The sequence below is a fragment of the Sus scrofa genome, chromosome 2, assembly GCF_000003025.6.
Source record: "Sus scrofa isolate TJ Tabasco breed Duroc chromosome 2, Sscrofa11.1, whole genome shotgun sequence".
In the NCBI taxonomy this organism is placed as follows: Eukaryota; Metazoa; Chordata; class Mammalia; order Artiodactyla; family Suidae; genus Sus; species Sus scrofa.
Genome location: NC_010444.4, coordinates 79,200,548 through 79,214,352, shown reverse-complemented (window position 1 = coordinate 79,214,352; position 13,805 = coordinate 79,200,548). Strand labels below are relative to the sequence as shown.

The window sequence follows — 13,805 nt, the reverse complement described above, 5'->3', positions numbered from 1 at the left end:
AAAATGCAGCCCGCCTTCAAGTTCAGCCAGAGAATGATCCTTAAGACCAAGGACAGGAGTTTAAGGGAAAGGTGACATTCCAAAGCAGGAGACCCTCATGATACAGAAACCTGAGATGAGTCAATGTATTTCAGCCTATGTCACCACCCTCCTGCTGATGGGAATAAGCACCACGACAGTCCAGGTTTGCGCTCGTAGGATCAAATGCTCTCTTACCAGACGCGAAGGAGGAGCTAGTGATGCAAGCCTGACATCTACTCAAAGTTCAAGGAAGAAGGTGGCTTTTCCCTCCTCCACTTTCCTTGGGTCATAAAACCGTAGCCCATCTAATCCTTGGGGCAGAGCCTTCTCGCCAGCCTACTCGTATCTCTCACAAGCTTTCTGTCTTAATAAATCTAGTTCTTGCCTATCACTCTGTCTCTCATTGAATTCCTTCTGCACTGAGACACAGAGAATCTGAGCCTCCGTAAGTCCAGACACCAGGTGAGTGATACTAATTTAAAAAAACAAACAGGAGTTCCCGTCGTGGCGCAGTGGTTAACGAATCCGACTAGGAACCATGAGGTTGCGGGTTCGGTCCCTGCCCTTGCTCAGTGGGTTAACGATCCGGCGTTGCCGTGAGCTGTGGTGTAGGTTGCAGACACGGCTCGGATCCCGCGTTGCTGTGGCTCTGGCGTAGGCCGGTGGCTCCAGCTCCGATTCAACCCCTAGCCTGGGAACCTCCATATGCCGCGGGAGCGGCCCAAGAAATAGCAACAACAACAACAACAACAAAAAGACAAAAGACAAAAACAAACAAACAAACAAACAAACACGTGGGTTAAAGTGGGTTTTGGTTGGGTTTGAGTCAGAGGTGTTTCAGTTTCACCAGCCAAGATGCCGGGGGAATCACCTCACTGTGGGCATCTGAGGCTCCTGCCTAAGTCCCTGAGGGGCTCCCCACCCACAGAACACCCCCTCACTCCTTGGAATGGCACTCCAGACCCTCCTGACACTGTCTCCAGGAAACTCTGCTCCCGGAGAAGACAGCCTCTTCGGTGTCCACATCCTGGGCAAAGGCAGGATGGAGAAATGTGGGTGAATAGAGTGGGGAACAAAGAAGGAAAGAAGAATGAAGGGAGGGCAGGGGGAAGGAGGAAAGGATGGTGGGAAGGAAAGTGGAAGGAAGAAACCAAGAAAGGAGGAGAAGGAAGAAATTCCAGCTACTTCTCGGCAACACGCAAAGGCAGGAATATGAGGACAAAAGCAGAGCCGCAGCCCTTCCCGCCAGCGCTGCCCGGAGGCCACCTGTGGGCCGGCGGAGCCAGCCAGCAGCCCTTCCCGCCAGCACCTTGGTTCCCTTCCTCCTGATGGCTTCCCAGTAACTCCTCCTAAGCCCATGCCAGGGCTCTGGCGGAAGCCCTCCTTGATCCCGAGGGCTGGCTCCGCTGGCAGAGCAGCTGACATCACAACACAGTGTCACACCAAGCGGCCAGCCTGCTCAGGTGGTGCACTTCTGACCCCAATTTCTGTCACCAACACAACAGGGACGGAGCATGAAAGACCCCAGAAGCCCATAGCACAGCTTCACACAGAAGGAGAGAGACACAGCCCGGGGCTGGGAGAGAGACACAGCCTGGGGGCTGGGTGGGGGGTGTCCAGGGAGGGGATGACACCGGTCTGCGGTGAGCCTCGTCCACAGGGAAGGGAGACCCCAGGGACACAAAGGAGCTGAGTGGGCATCCCTCCCCACTGTTCTCATGTCGCCCTGCTGCCACCCAGCTGTCTGGAGGGAAGAGAACAGGATCTCACGCCCTGGACCAGAGCCAAGAGCTCTGCGGCCGTCGATGACCACTGGGTGGACACGTGCCCTGGGACTCTGCAGCAGCACTGCTGGCATTCAACACCACATGCCCCAATCATTACAGAGAAACCGCATTTACTTTCTTGCATCAATTGTACGAGTATTAAGGCAACATACTTTCCTGTGTGTCACCCTGCCATCTGCTCCTCCCTTCCGCTTCTAGCTGTCTGTCCATGTCCACTCTGTGCACGCGCCCCCACCTCGCTCCCTGATACTGCTCTGCTCAACTCACAGTACACAGTCCATTTGGCCTGTCTCCTCCAGACAGAGGTGCCTCCAGACGTCTTACCTTGCAGGATTGTGGCCTGTGCATCCACGTCTAGGGGGGATCTTGAGGCCTGGAGTGTAGCTCCCCGCCCCCCACCTACTGCAGACCAGCCACCCCACTGCTGCCCACCCACAGGTGACCAACAGCATCATAGCATTGGGGTCACGGATGTTTCACTCATCACCAGTGCAACACAGAGCTTACGTTTGCGGGAGAAACATCCATCTCAGCACGCATCTGGCTGAGGACCTGCCATGTGGCCAGCAGCTATCAGGACACCCTGGCCAGGTGAGGAGAGTGGTGCAGGTGCTGGGCCACAGTGAGCAGGAAGCAGGGGCAGACTGAGACCCTCTGGAGTCCCTGGGGGCCTTGCCCAGGGGTGGCACGGAGCTGGCATACAAGGAATGGCAACAGGGAACCCAATCCCCCCCCCATCCCCCCGCAGCAGGATCTCCACCTGAAAGCCCTTCCCCAGGTCTCAGGCAGGCTCATCCCAAGCCAGATGGCTGCCCCGGCCACTAGCAAAAAAGCCCTCCGTGGACCATGCAGGCATGTCAGGCCAGCCCTTCTGCCCTCCTAACCCAGAGCCCCACCCAGGGGCCCACAGTGCCTGGCCCGGCATGGCCACCCCGACAGAGATCCTGGGCTCACACATCCCTGGCAGAAAGGGCCATTCATCTCAGAGCTTAACTAGCCTCTTCCAATTAGTGAGGACTAAAATGGCAGCGTTTACTCTGAAGAACTGCAATGTAAGATTATTAATTAAATGCACCGCTGCTGAGCCTCCTCGCACAAGAGGCCAAGCCCTCATTAAAATGGCATGAGACTGAAGCCTGGAGAGGGAGCAGAGGCAGAGAGGGAGCCAGACAGGAGATGGGGAGCGGAGGAGACAGAGGTGAGGGAGAGACGTGGGGCAGACAGGGACAGGACAGCCACGTGGCCCCACTACAAACCCTCTTTGGAGGATGTGCCTACTAAGGCTGCTTCAAGCTTTTATCAACAAGATATGGGAGACGGGCATAAACCAAGGGTATGCAGTAGGTGCTCCAGCAGATACTGGGCCCCTCTTGTTGAAACTTAACAGTAAGGGGGCGCAGGGGGGGGCATAGCCCAGCAGTTGGCATCATTTCCATGTAGCACCTGCCCTGGCTGCTGGTCGGGTAACACTGGAGCCCCTTGGCTCAGACTGGGGCTGTCCTCCAGGGCAACTGTGCCTCCAGTGCCAAGAGGAGCACTGATATCACTCCCTTGGGCCCTGAGAGGTTGAGTCCTGGCCTCCCCTGGGGGAGACGCCTGAAGGGCTATCCAGGAAGGTCAGACCCTAACCCGAAGGAGCAGGCCACGGACAGCGGCCGCCACTGGGCAAGAAAGCCTTCTCTGACCGTGCACTGGGGAAAGGGTGGATGCCTGCCCTGTTGTCTCTGCTCCCCGCTGCGTGTTAGTTCCCTTCTGTTTCCCTCTGGCTGTGAAGGGGGTCTTGTGAAAGAGGACAGGTTGTTCTCAGCCATGACTGTGAGTGCCCGGCAGCTATGCCCGTGACACATACAAGGGCACCACGCACATGTGTGTGGACACTTGTGTGCACTCCCACGTGCCTCCCCCATGCATCCCCGTGCACCACATGTGCACTTGCACACATGCATCCACATGCACACACACGCGCCCACACATTACACATGTGCACACGTCTATCAAGTATGCATGCGTTTACACGTGCCCAGGTACACACGTGTTGGTGACGCACAGGGGTCACACATGTACATCCACTCACTCACCCTGTTACTGCTCTTGGTCTCATCATTTGCTTACTAATTTCTACGCTTCTTACCATTATCTGAAATGATGTCCATGGAATTCCCATCATAGCTCAGCGGTAATGAACCTGACTAGGATCCGTAAGGATGCGGGTTCGATCCCTGGCCTCTCTCAGGGGGTTAAGGATCTGACATTGCTGTGGCTGTGGCGTAGGTCAGCAGCTGTAGCTCTGATTCGACCCCTAGCCTGCGAACCTCCATATGCTGCGGGTGTGGCCCTAAAAAGCAAAAAATTAAAAGCAAAAAAAATAAAATGATTTCACTCCTGTCTCCCCCATGCCACCAGCCCACATTCATCCCTGAGAATAAACCCCCACCCCTCTGCTGAGCAGGGCCGTAACCCCCTTTTCACCAACAGGCCACACGCATTTGCAACCACACAAAGTGTATCTGCAGGATAGGTTCAGCTTCTGTGAGCCTCCTCTGGGCAGTGTGGTCACGCCTTGGTCCCCAGCACCATTGCCCGGCTCTCTGCTGGCCAGTACCTTCCTACTCAGTGTACCCCACTTCTGATCGGCCCTGATTATTCCTGATCTCTGGCTCCCGAGGTAGGAGGACTGCTCTGCCAGGCCCAGGTGCTTGCTTTTCTGCATTCAGGCCACTCTTGGTGCCCAGCCTGAGGGTTCCCAAGGCAGTGAGTGGTCAGTCAACCTCCCCCAGCTTAATGCTCTCCTTCCAGGGCCAGCAAACTCCTGGGAGAGCTGCAGAGCCTGGGTAGCAACCTCGGTGCACTTGCCCTGCCCAGTGGGTGAGAGGAGGCCACAGAGGAATCTCCCTCCTGCCCCATATCTGCTTCCACATGCTTCTCTCTCCTTCCATCCTGTGGGCCAGCGACTGCCTCCTCCAGCCATCTAGGCCTCCCAACACCTGCTCCACCTCTTTCTTGGGGACCTGGGGCCCTGTGTTTGTTGGGAGCCATTCCCTACCACCACCCTCCAGGTTACATGAGGGAGAAGGGCCACCTCACCCAGGCCAGGCCAAGCCAAGCACAGCTAACACAGCTCAGAGATAAGGGCTTGCCACAAATTGGTCCATCCGATTAAATCCAGAAAATAATGCTGGAACTATTAGAAAAGAAAAGTTGTTTCCCCTGGGATTATTAAGCTGTGCGAACATGTGGCAGCTGCCTGCCTTTTTTTTTTTTTTTTTTTTTTTTTTAATTTCCCCCCTACATGAATTAAATCAACACGGAGTAGAGCCAAGAGCTAGAGAAAGTAAGGGACAAAACATTTATCTGGGTACCTGGATCCAGCCATATCTGAAGCTAGGACACCCTGGATTTTTTTTTTTTTCAGCTTTATTAACCAATAAAGTCTTCTTTCCTTAAGCCAATTTCCTTTTAATTTCTGACAATTGCAGAATAACTCCTGACGGATACACCCATTCTCTTCCTTATCTTCAAACTTTCCGTCTCTCCTAGAGCCTTGCCCTTCATCTGTGGCCAAACACAAGCCAACTAAAATCCTCTGAGCATGTAACCAGGTATGGTGACAGATGTTAACTAGCCTATTTTTATAATCATTTTGCAATACATACAAAAATCGAGACATTATACTGTACTCCCTGAAACTCATGTTGTATGTTAATTATACCACAATAAAAAATAAAATAAAAAAAATTTTAAGTGTCCAAAAACGTCCTCTGTACAAAGAGGCAGAATTCAAACACACATATACAGATGTGCATAGGCGACTACTACGTGCAGACACGTATATTGAAATCTTTCTAAAAGGAAAAGTCCCCTTCGACTGGCCATCTCCCCCTGCTACAGCATCTATCCCCACGATGCATCCCTTTTCCTCCACTTCCTTGCCTCTTGCCAGCCCCTCACTTCCACCTACCGTCTGCACCCTGGCTCTGACAGAGCGCCCCCTCTGACACTGGACCTCAGCACACACTGCATCTGGGAGCCTCCTGCCTCGCTGAGCCCCAGCCTCTTGAATCTCTCTCACCCATAAGCAGAGGAGCTGCCCCCGTCTCAGGTGTCCACTGCCTCCTCCACCTGTCTCCTGGGTGGCAGAGGGCCAAAGAGTGCCACCCTCCTCCTCCTCCCGCCTTTCTCTCCTTTGGTACTCTTCCTCCCTAGGCAGTGGCACCCACAGCCCTCTGCACAGAGAGCTCCCGCTCGAGCTCTGCCCAGACCCTGCTCCTGCACACAGAACCTGCCCTTCCAACTGCCCTCGAGACCCCTCCCGGGAAATGGCCCCCGTGACCCACCCTCCTCCAAGCTGCTCCTCCTTCCTGGCCAGCATGCCTCTCGCCCTCCCACTCAAGTCAGAGGCCTTGGGGGATCCCTCCTCATCCTCTCCCTCCCCCCTGGGTCCACGTCTCCCGGAACTTGGAGAGCTGGCCTCTCTGCATTTCCCAAATAGATTCTGCTGCCTCTGGCCACAGACATTACGGTAGAACATTAAACGATCCAGAAATATGTCCATTTTATACAGAGAGTGAACAAAGGATGGTCACAGATGTACAACAGGGTCTTTTTTTGTCTGTTTGTGCACATGTGCATATATGTGAAAAACACACAGTAAAATGTTGATGGGATTACAAGGTACTTCCATTCCCTTCCTTTGGTTTATTTATGCATTCCGTTCTCGTCAATGCAAGGCATTCTTGGACTTCAGATAGACAGGAAAATAAAAAAGAAGCCATTGTGAACCTCCAGCCCTGGACTGGTGATGCTGGGCATCCCAGGATCCGATGGGAGGGGACCTGAGGCTGTACCCCCAACCCATCTCTTCCTTGGATTGGCCCTCACTCCCAACCTCATGTTTGGGGCCCTGGAGGCTCCCAGAAGTGAAGCCACCGGCCTGCGGTCACAAAGGAGTGAGCGCGGAGCCTGGTTCTCCCTCCACGGCCACGTCCCCACTATGGGCTGTGATCCACCCCCTCAATTCAGGGCAACCCCTGAAGCCATCCTAAGGCTCCCGCAGGCCCTGAAATAGAGCTGCATTGCCACATAAGACACCCAGGAGACACGGGGAGGCCAGGAGCCAATTCTAGATGGCTCAGCAAGGCCGCCGCCAACCACGGAATCAGGGAAGCCTCTGGCTGCCTCTGAAATACAAGAAGCAGGACAGGAGGCCCCTCTGGGAGGGCCCCAGAGGAGGACCTTGGCAGCTCCATGGGCAGGTGGGGCCCAGGCCAGGCAGGGCAGTAACCCAAGTGTGGCATTTGAGGAGCTAGAGCGGCTGGAGCTCCTTCCAGCAGGGATGTAAGAAGGAGCACCAGGGGGAGGGCTGGCCTCTCATACAGAAGCTGGAGCCTGATCCTCAACCGCTAGTGGCCCCAGGAAACGGCGCCTGGCAAGGCTTCTTACTCCCAGTCCTGGGCGCTCTTCCTCCTCAGGACCCGCGGGGCTGGGAGAACTGGGTCCTGCCCGCAGACAGGGACGGACAGGAGGTGGAACCTGAGCCCACCCTAGAGCCAGGATCCATGACCCCCAGGCAGCCAAGGAACCCTCACCAGCCCCATGGCTGGCAGGGACTGCACAGGAAGTGACCAAGGCCCTCCAGAGGCAAGTCCCAACCCCGCTAGTGACAGGGTCTATGTGTCAGATGTAAAACCCATCGGAGGTCTCCTGCTGACAAGCCTTTGGCCGTGTTCCCTCCCAGCTGGGAAGGGAAATGACCTGGCAGGAGGGAAGACAGCTGGCGGGGAGGGGTTCCCAACAGTCTAGGGGGCCCTGGGCCCCCCACTATCCACCTGTAGGACTCCCAAGCTAAAGACACAGAGAACATTTACAGGAGGAAAGGGGAGTGGGAACATTGCCCCTCACAGCAGGTGGTAAACAGAGCAGGACAGCAGCCACCTTGATCTAGACACCTCGTCCCGCCACAGGCCACAGCAGGTGCCAGGGTCTCTCAGGGACACTGCACCTCATGTCAGACTCTGACCACCCAAGGCAAGAAGTTTACTGCTGGCTTTGAGGAGCTTCCTGGAGGGCTCTTAACCCAGGCTCCGAAAAGCAGCTGGCATCTCCTTCCACTCTAGGTAGAGGCAGCAAGGCCAACAAAAGTGGCAGCACCTGTACCCATCAGCCAGCCACGACTGGGCTTTGCATCTCTCCCACCCGCTGCTGTGGATGAGACCAAGTGGCATTTACACACAGCACGATTCAAATGACAGAGGTTGTGACACGTGCAGCTGTGTCTTATTATTTCCCGCAGTAATTGAAAAGCCCGTAAAACACTTGTATGCAAATGTTCCTGGTGGCACTACTTCTAAGAGCTGAAAGGTGGAAACCACCCAAATGTCCACGACTGATGAATGGATTTAAAAACTGTCATCTATCCGTACAATGGAATATTATTTGTACATAAAAAGTAATGAAGTTCTAAACAAACTTCTAGAGAAATGCGTGGGGTGGGCGGGATAAATTAGGAGGTTGGGGTTAACATATATACACTTCTATACGTAAAATAGATAAGTAACAAGGGCCTACCGTATAGCCCTGGGAACTGCCCTCAACACTATATAATAACCTATATGGGAAAAAAATCTGAAAAGGAAAGGACACATGTCTGTGCATAACTGATTTACTTTGCTGTACACCTGAAACCAACACCACTCTATAAGTCAACTATACGCCAATAAAAATTTTTTAAAAATATAAATAAATATCATCCTCAATAAACAAACAAAAGTAGTGACGTTCCGACACATGCTACAATGTGGAGGAACCTCAAAAGCAGTATGTCAACTGCAGGAAGTCAGACACAAATCGACAAATACTGTGTGATTCTAGTCTACGAAAAAATTCAGTATAAGCACATCTGTAGAGTCAGAAAGGAGATTAGCGGTTTGTAGGCCCTGGGAGGACAAGGTTATTGGGGGTGGGTGACAGCCACAGGGTACGGCGTTTCTTTTTGGAGTGATGAACATGTTCTAACACTGATGGGTGATGGGAGCACAGCTCTGGAAAGATATCAAATCACTGAATTTTGCTGAAATGGAGGTATGATAACTATGTCTCTATGACCGAAAAAAGAATGCATGATGACAATAAACATTTAAAAAGCACATGTACCGCTGGCTGATTAATTTTTTTCAGCATTAACAGCTCCATTTCAATAGAATGTGTATTCTTTGTGTTTGAAAGTATGTCTTAAAAACAGTATTCTGATAAAAGGTCCATGGGCCTCAATGGACTGCCAAGAAAGTTCATGACACAGAAGGAGTGAGGAGGAGGCAGGCCAGAAAGGGGGCTGTGATGCAGCTGTGTCACCTGCCTCGACAAAGAGAATAGGCAGGGCCTCCTGGAAGAGAGATGGTGAGCGTCAGCCGGGCATATGGGAGTCCTGGCACTTAAGACAAAGGCCCAGAGGACCTGGGAGACCCCTGCTCCATCTGCTCTGCTAAGACAACCCTAGGTGGACCCACGGAGCCCTAGCTTCCTTGCCCAATCCCAGCCTTGACTTGACTTAGGCCCCAGTTAAAGCTTCTCACCTTCAGAATGTTTTTAAATTCGACTGCAGCCTGGACAATGGGTCCCCTCCTGGTTCTATGACAAGGGCTATTTTCAACAGAGGCAGAGTGTACATTGGATGAGAACGTATGATCTTTGAAAGCTTTTGTCCCAGGCCCATAGGATGGAAGAGAGGGAGGATAAGGTGGGGAAAATAAGTCGCAAATGCTGACTGGTCGCAAGGGGTCTTGAATGTTAGTTGGGGCCTGTACATTAAGCAGTGGATGAAGAGGACCCACTGGAAGTGCTCAGGGGGAGGGCATGGTAGGGTGGACTGGAGCAGGCGAAATGGGAGGCAGGGGCAGAGACAAGATGGACAGAGGTCTGAGACACAAAGAGGGCAGTGGGCCCCTGCTACCTTCCCCTGAAAAAAACAGCAACCTGGCTTTCTTCTGGGTACCCAGCCCTCCCTATGATGTCCCAGGCTTCAGACCAGAGAGTCTATCCCTTGGAGCCAGTGGTCACATGACTAGACCTGGCCAATGGAAGCCGTGTTCCCTGCACCTCCCACAGTGATTTGGTCAAAGCTTGGCATGTGACCCCTGAGGGGATGATCATATGACAATGCCTGGCCAATGGAAGCCCTGTTCCCTGCCCCTCCCACAGTGATTTGGTCAAAGCTTGGCATGTGACCCCTGAGGGGATGATCATATGACCATGCCTGGCCAGTGGAAGCCCTGCTTCCTGCCCTGGGCCACAATGATTGCTTAGAGCTTGACATGTGACCTAGCTTGAGCCATAAGAACCAGCTCAAAGCTTGCTGAACCCCCAGGGGAAAAGGACTTTCTCCTGGGCTGGCAGTTGATGCCAGGTGAGTCTGCAGCCCCTTGCTGGGGACAGCCTGCTGAGGCCAAGCCAAGGAGGAGGTAAGTGGAGCCAAAACAGATCGGGAGGCCTGAGTTGGTTCACAGTAAGTTTTCTATATGGGCAGTGGCAGATGTCTGGACCTGGGGGTGGCCTTCTGGAAGGGACAGGGCAACAGCACCAGCTGCACAGGCGTTGGTGAAAGGACAGGAGCAAGACCCCAGAAGCCTCTTGGTCACACCTTCCAGATTCATACCTGAAGAAGAAATGAGGGGACAGGTTCCCCATCTAGGGATGGTGGGAGGAAGGGAGATGTGCTGCCCCGCCCCCCGTGGCCAGCGGCTCCAGACAGCGCTTCACCCCAGAGGCTGTTCTTCTGCCTTGCAGAGTCCACTCGCCAACCAGACCTGCATTTCCCCTCCCAGCCTGCCTGCCAGCAAGATGCTCTTCTCTCCTTCCAGGCTGGAAATCTTTTCCACATCCCAGCTAATTGTATTCAGGTGGGGAGAATTTGGGGGAGGAAATGGAGCGCACGTGTGTGGGGTGTGTGTGTGTGTGTGTGTCCGTCCGTGTGTGTCCACCGCACCCCACCCCCGCCCTGGCAGCCGCCCCAGAAATACTGTGTCGGCAGGAAGGGACGGAGGACCTTTGGCCTCTGTCGTGTCCTGACGGGCTCTCAGTGATGTCAGCGGCTCCTGGCCTCATCCAGTAAACATCTGTTCTCCTTATTCTGACCCAGGAATTCCATTTCAGAACAGTCACGGCCTCATCTGGCAACATGTCCAGGCTGATTGTGGCTTGGGGTGGGGAGAGCCTCCTCCCCAGGGGCCCTCCCCAGGACCCCAGCCCTGCCTCCCCGGTCCCCACACCCAGCCCAAGGCCAGCCCTGGGGCACTCGGCAGTGATGAATGTCTGCGCTGCCTCTCCAAGTACTTTCACACTTTGGTTCCTCCCAGCAGCACCATGAGGAAAACACTACCTCTCCATCACAGGGGCCATCTGCTACCAAGCACCAGCCATGGGCCTTGGTTCATTTAATCCGCATGATAACCCATCAGCGTATCGACTGCTATCAAATTTACCTTTCACAGATGACACCCCAGAGGCTCTCTGCGAGTGAGCGAAGGAGCCAGAATCAAACCCGGGAGGCAGGACCATATCTGACTTCAGCGCAGAGCCTCGCACAGAGATGGGGGCCCATAAACCCAAATCATGAGACGGAGGTGGGAGGAAGAAATGACCGGCCATGGGGCCCCTGAGGCAGCCACCTCCATACAAGGGAAACTTAGGTGCCCACACGGGGACCGCAGAAGATATGAGAGTGAGGGAGCCGGAGCCGGGTGATCACAAGGAGCGGCAGAGACTGTGGTGTCTGAAGCTGTGGGAGCCCTCGGTGCCAGCCCCTGGGAATACAGGCCGAGCAGCTCTCGCCCAGGCTTTCTCAAGAGAAACTGGAAATCTGGAACTCTGTGAGAAACTGATCAAACACTGGGAAGGCCAAACAAAACTCATCTGTGGGTGGACATGGCACCCAGCCCGCCAGTTTGCAAACTCCGCCCTGCACGACGAGAACACTGACGTTCAGAAATTGTTTCATTGGTAAGGGGCGAGGCGCAGACTCAAATGGAGTTTCGAAGTCCAGAGTCATTCAGAATTTCAGGTTGGATCTCTGGATCAAACTGCCCTGAACCACTTCCCCAGCTGAAACTCAGACAGTCTTTCAAAGATAGTCATTTTCCTGCCAGCCTTGCACACAAATCCTGCCCAGGTACACTGCTCCCCAGCCGTAGGGGACACCTACCAGGCCACCCAAGGCTGCAAGAGACTCCCTGAGAGGCCCCCCAGTCACTGCTATGCACCCCCTCGCCCCCGTAAACCACCCCACATCCATGTCCTGCACTCAAGCTCTACTCAATGCAACAGATCCGGAAACGAAAGGCTGCTGTGCCAAGGGTAAGTGAAACAGGACATCACTCCTGCCCAGACGTGACCGCTTTAGAAGTCTGCCACCTACAGCATTCACAGAAAGAGAAGTAGGACCTGGCTCTGCTCTCCTGTTGGCGGCGGTGGGCCAGGTTCTCTGAAGACATGGTTGTGGCTCCTACACAAATGTAGTAAAACCCAATTTTAGTCCAAAATTTCTAACCATGTAACAAGAATACATGATAAGAATAAATATTGCAAAAGAAGAAACAAAAATATTTTGAATTGCAGAAGACAATTGCATCCTTAGAAAATCCTCCTGTTCCCATAAAAAAAAAAAAAAAAAAAAAATTCCACCCAAAAAGGACCAAAAGAATAACATGGAAGTTTGTGAAAATGCCTTGACATGAAATATACAAACCTCCATATCTAGAGTGTAAACATGAGAAACATCCAGTTGAGAGATTTAATTTCAAAGGATTTTTTGTGATTATCCATGTTTTGCATCTGTGGTACTAGGATCACAGAAGACTGATTTTGCTGAAGCGCAAGAAAGGAAGATGCGAGTCGTCAAGAGCAAATGGCAGTGAACAGGTGAGGCCCGAGGGGGCTTCCGTCTGCCAGGTCAACGATGGCTGCTGTGTGTTGAGCTGCAGTTGTACAAATGCATATACAATTTGTACTAACATGCTGTTTTCAGTTCCTTTGGCTCCTTGGGAATAAAGGTGTCTAAATTCTGAGAATATTATCAATCTGGAACAGTCCAAGTATTCTGAGTAAATGATCACCTACTGCAGCCTAGATTTAAAATATTCCTGGACATCTATAATAACCTACTATAAAATATAATGGAAAAGATCCTATTCACAATGGCAATAAAATTCTAACTCTTAGTAAGAAAGCCCCTGGGATGTATTTTATAAGATTTAAATTAATGCTCTTATTTCCCCGAGAAACTTAACCCTCGTGACAATGTCATTCACTTGTTCAGCAAAGATTCGCTAAAGCCCTGCTGTATATGCAGGACACTGTTTAAAGCATGAAGTATCCGAAATAAAGATCCTCTTTGGATATTGGTTTAAATCATAAGAAAACAAACCTGAAATCCATTTGCAAGAAGGAAAAAAATAGCCAAAACATTTTTTTAAGTCACAATGGTGAGACTTGCCCTATCAGGTATTAGAACATATCATTAAGCAAAAGTAATTAAGTATTCCTAGTGCTGGTGCAAAAAAAGAACAGGCCAGAAATTAGCCAGCTCACTTCCATGAACTTCATAGATGATGGAATATGCAGCCCAAAGGCAGGAGTAAGGGTGAATTAGTAAATGAATGGTGCTGAGACCACAGAGTGGCAATTTGGAAAAAAATACTTAAAACCAACACCTTATACAGTACAGGAAACACACTTCCCTTGATTTAAAGAAGTTAAATGTTTAAAATTCAAATGGGGGGGGGCAAAACATATGAAGCATTCGTTTGAAGGGCTGGTTATTTTCTGTAGCCTAAATAAACAGAAGAAATCAACAGGCTGGGCCTGGCAGAGTTGACCCGAAGAAACAAAAGTCACAGGTAAAATAAGAAAGGAAACTCTATGAATATAAATCTGCCCAAGGTAACAAAGGGTTAACATTTGCTAACGTCCCCAAGGAAGGCCAACCAGCTTCAGAGAAGAAGGGCGGGT

General features: G+C 52.2%; 1 protein-coding gene and 1 long non-coding RNA gene across 3 annotated transcripts in view; one reads left to right on the top strand and one right to left on the bottom strand.

The window, feature by feature from the left end:
* ADAMTS2 (ADAM metallopeptidase with thrombospondin type 1 motif 2) overlaps positions 1 to 13,805 on the bottom strand; it is a 223,979-nt gene that overhangs the window by 192,527 nt on the left and 17,647 nt on the right. The gene's annotated exons all lie outside the window — the stretch shown is intronic.
* LOC102157665 lies at positions 4,134 to 13,023 on the top strand. 2 transcript variants are annotated; one of them, XR_001303202.2, is made up of 3 exons: positions 4,134 to 10,261; positions 10,587 to 10,699; positions 11,159 to 13,023. It is a non-coding gene; the product is annotated as an uncharacterized LOC102157665 (long non-coding RNA). The 2 variants fall into 2 exon arrangements; XR_298112.3 differs by having other exon boundaries at positions 4,155 to 10,261; positions 11,291 to 13,023.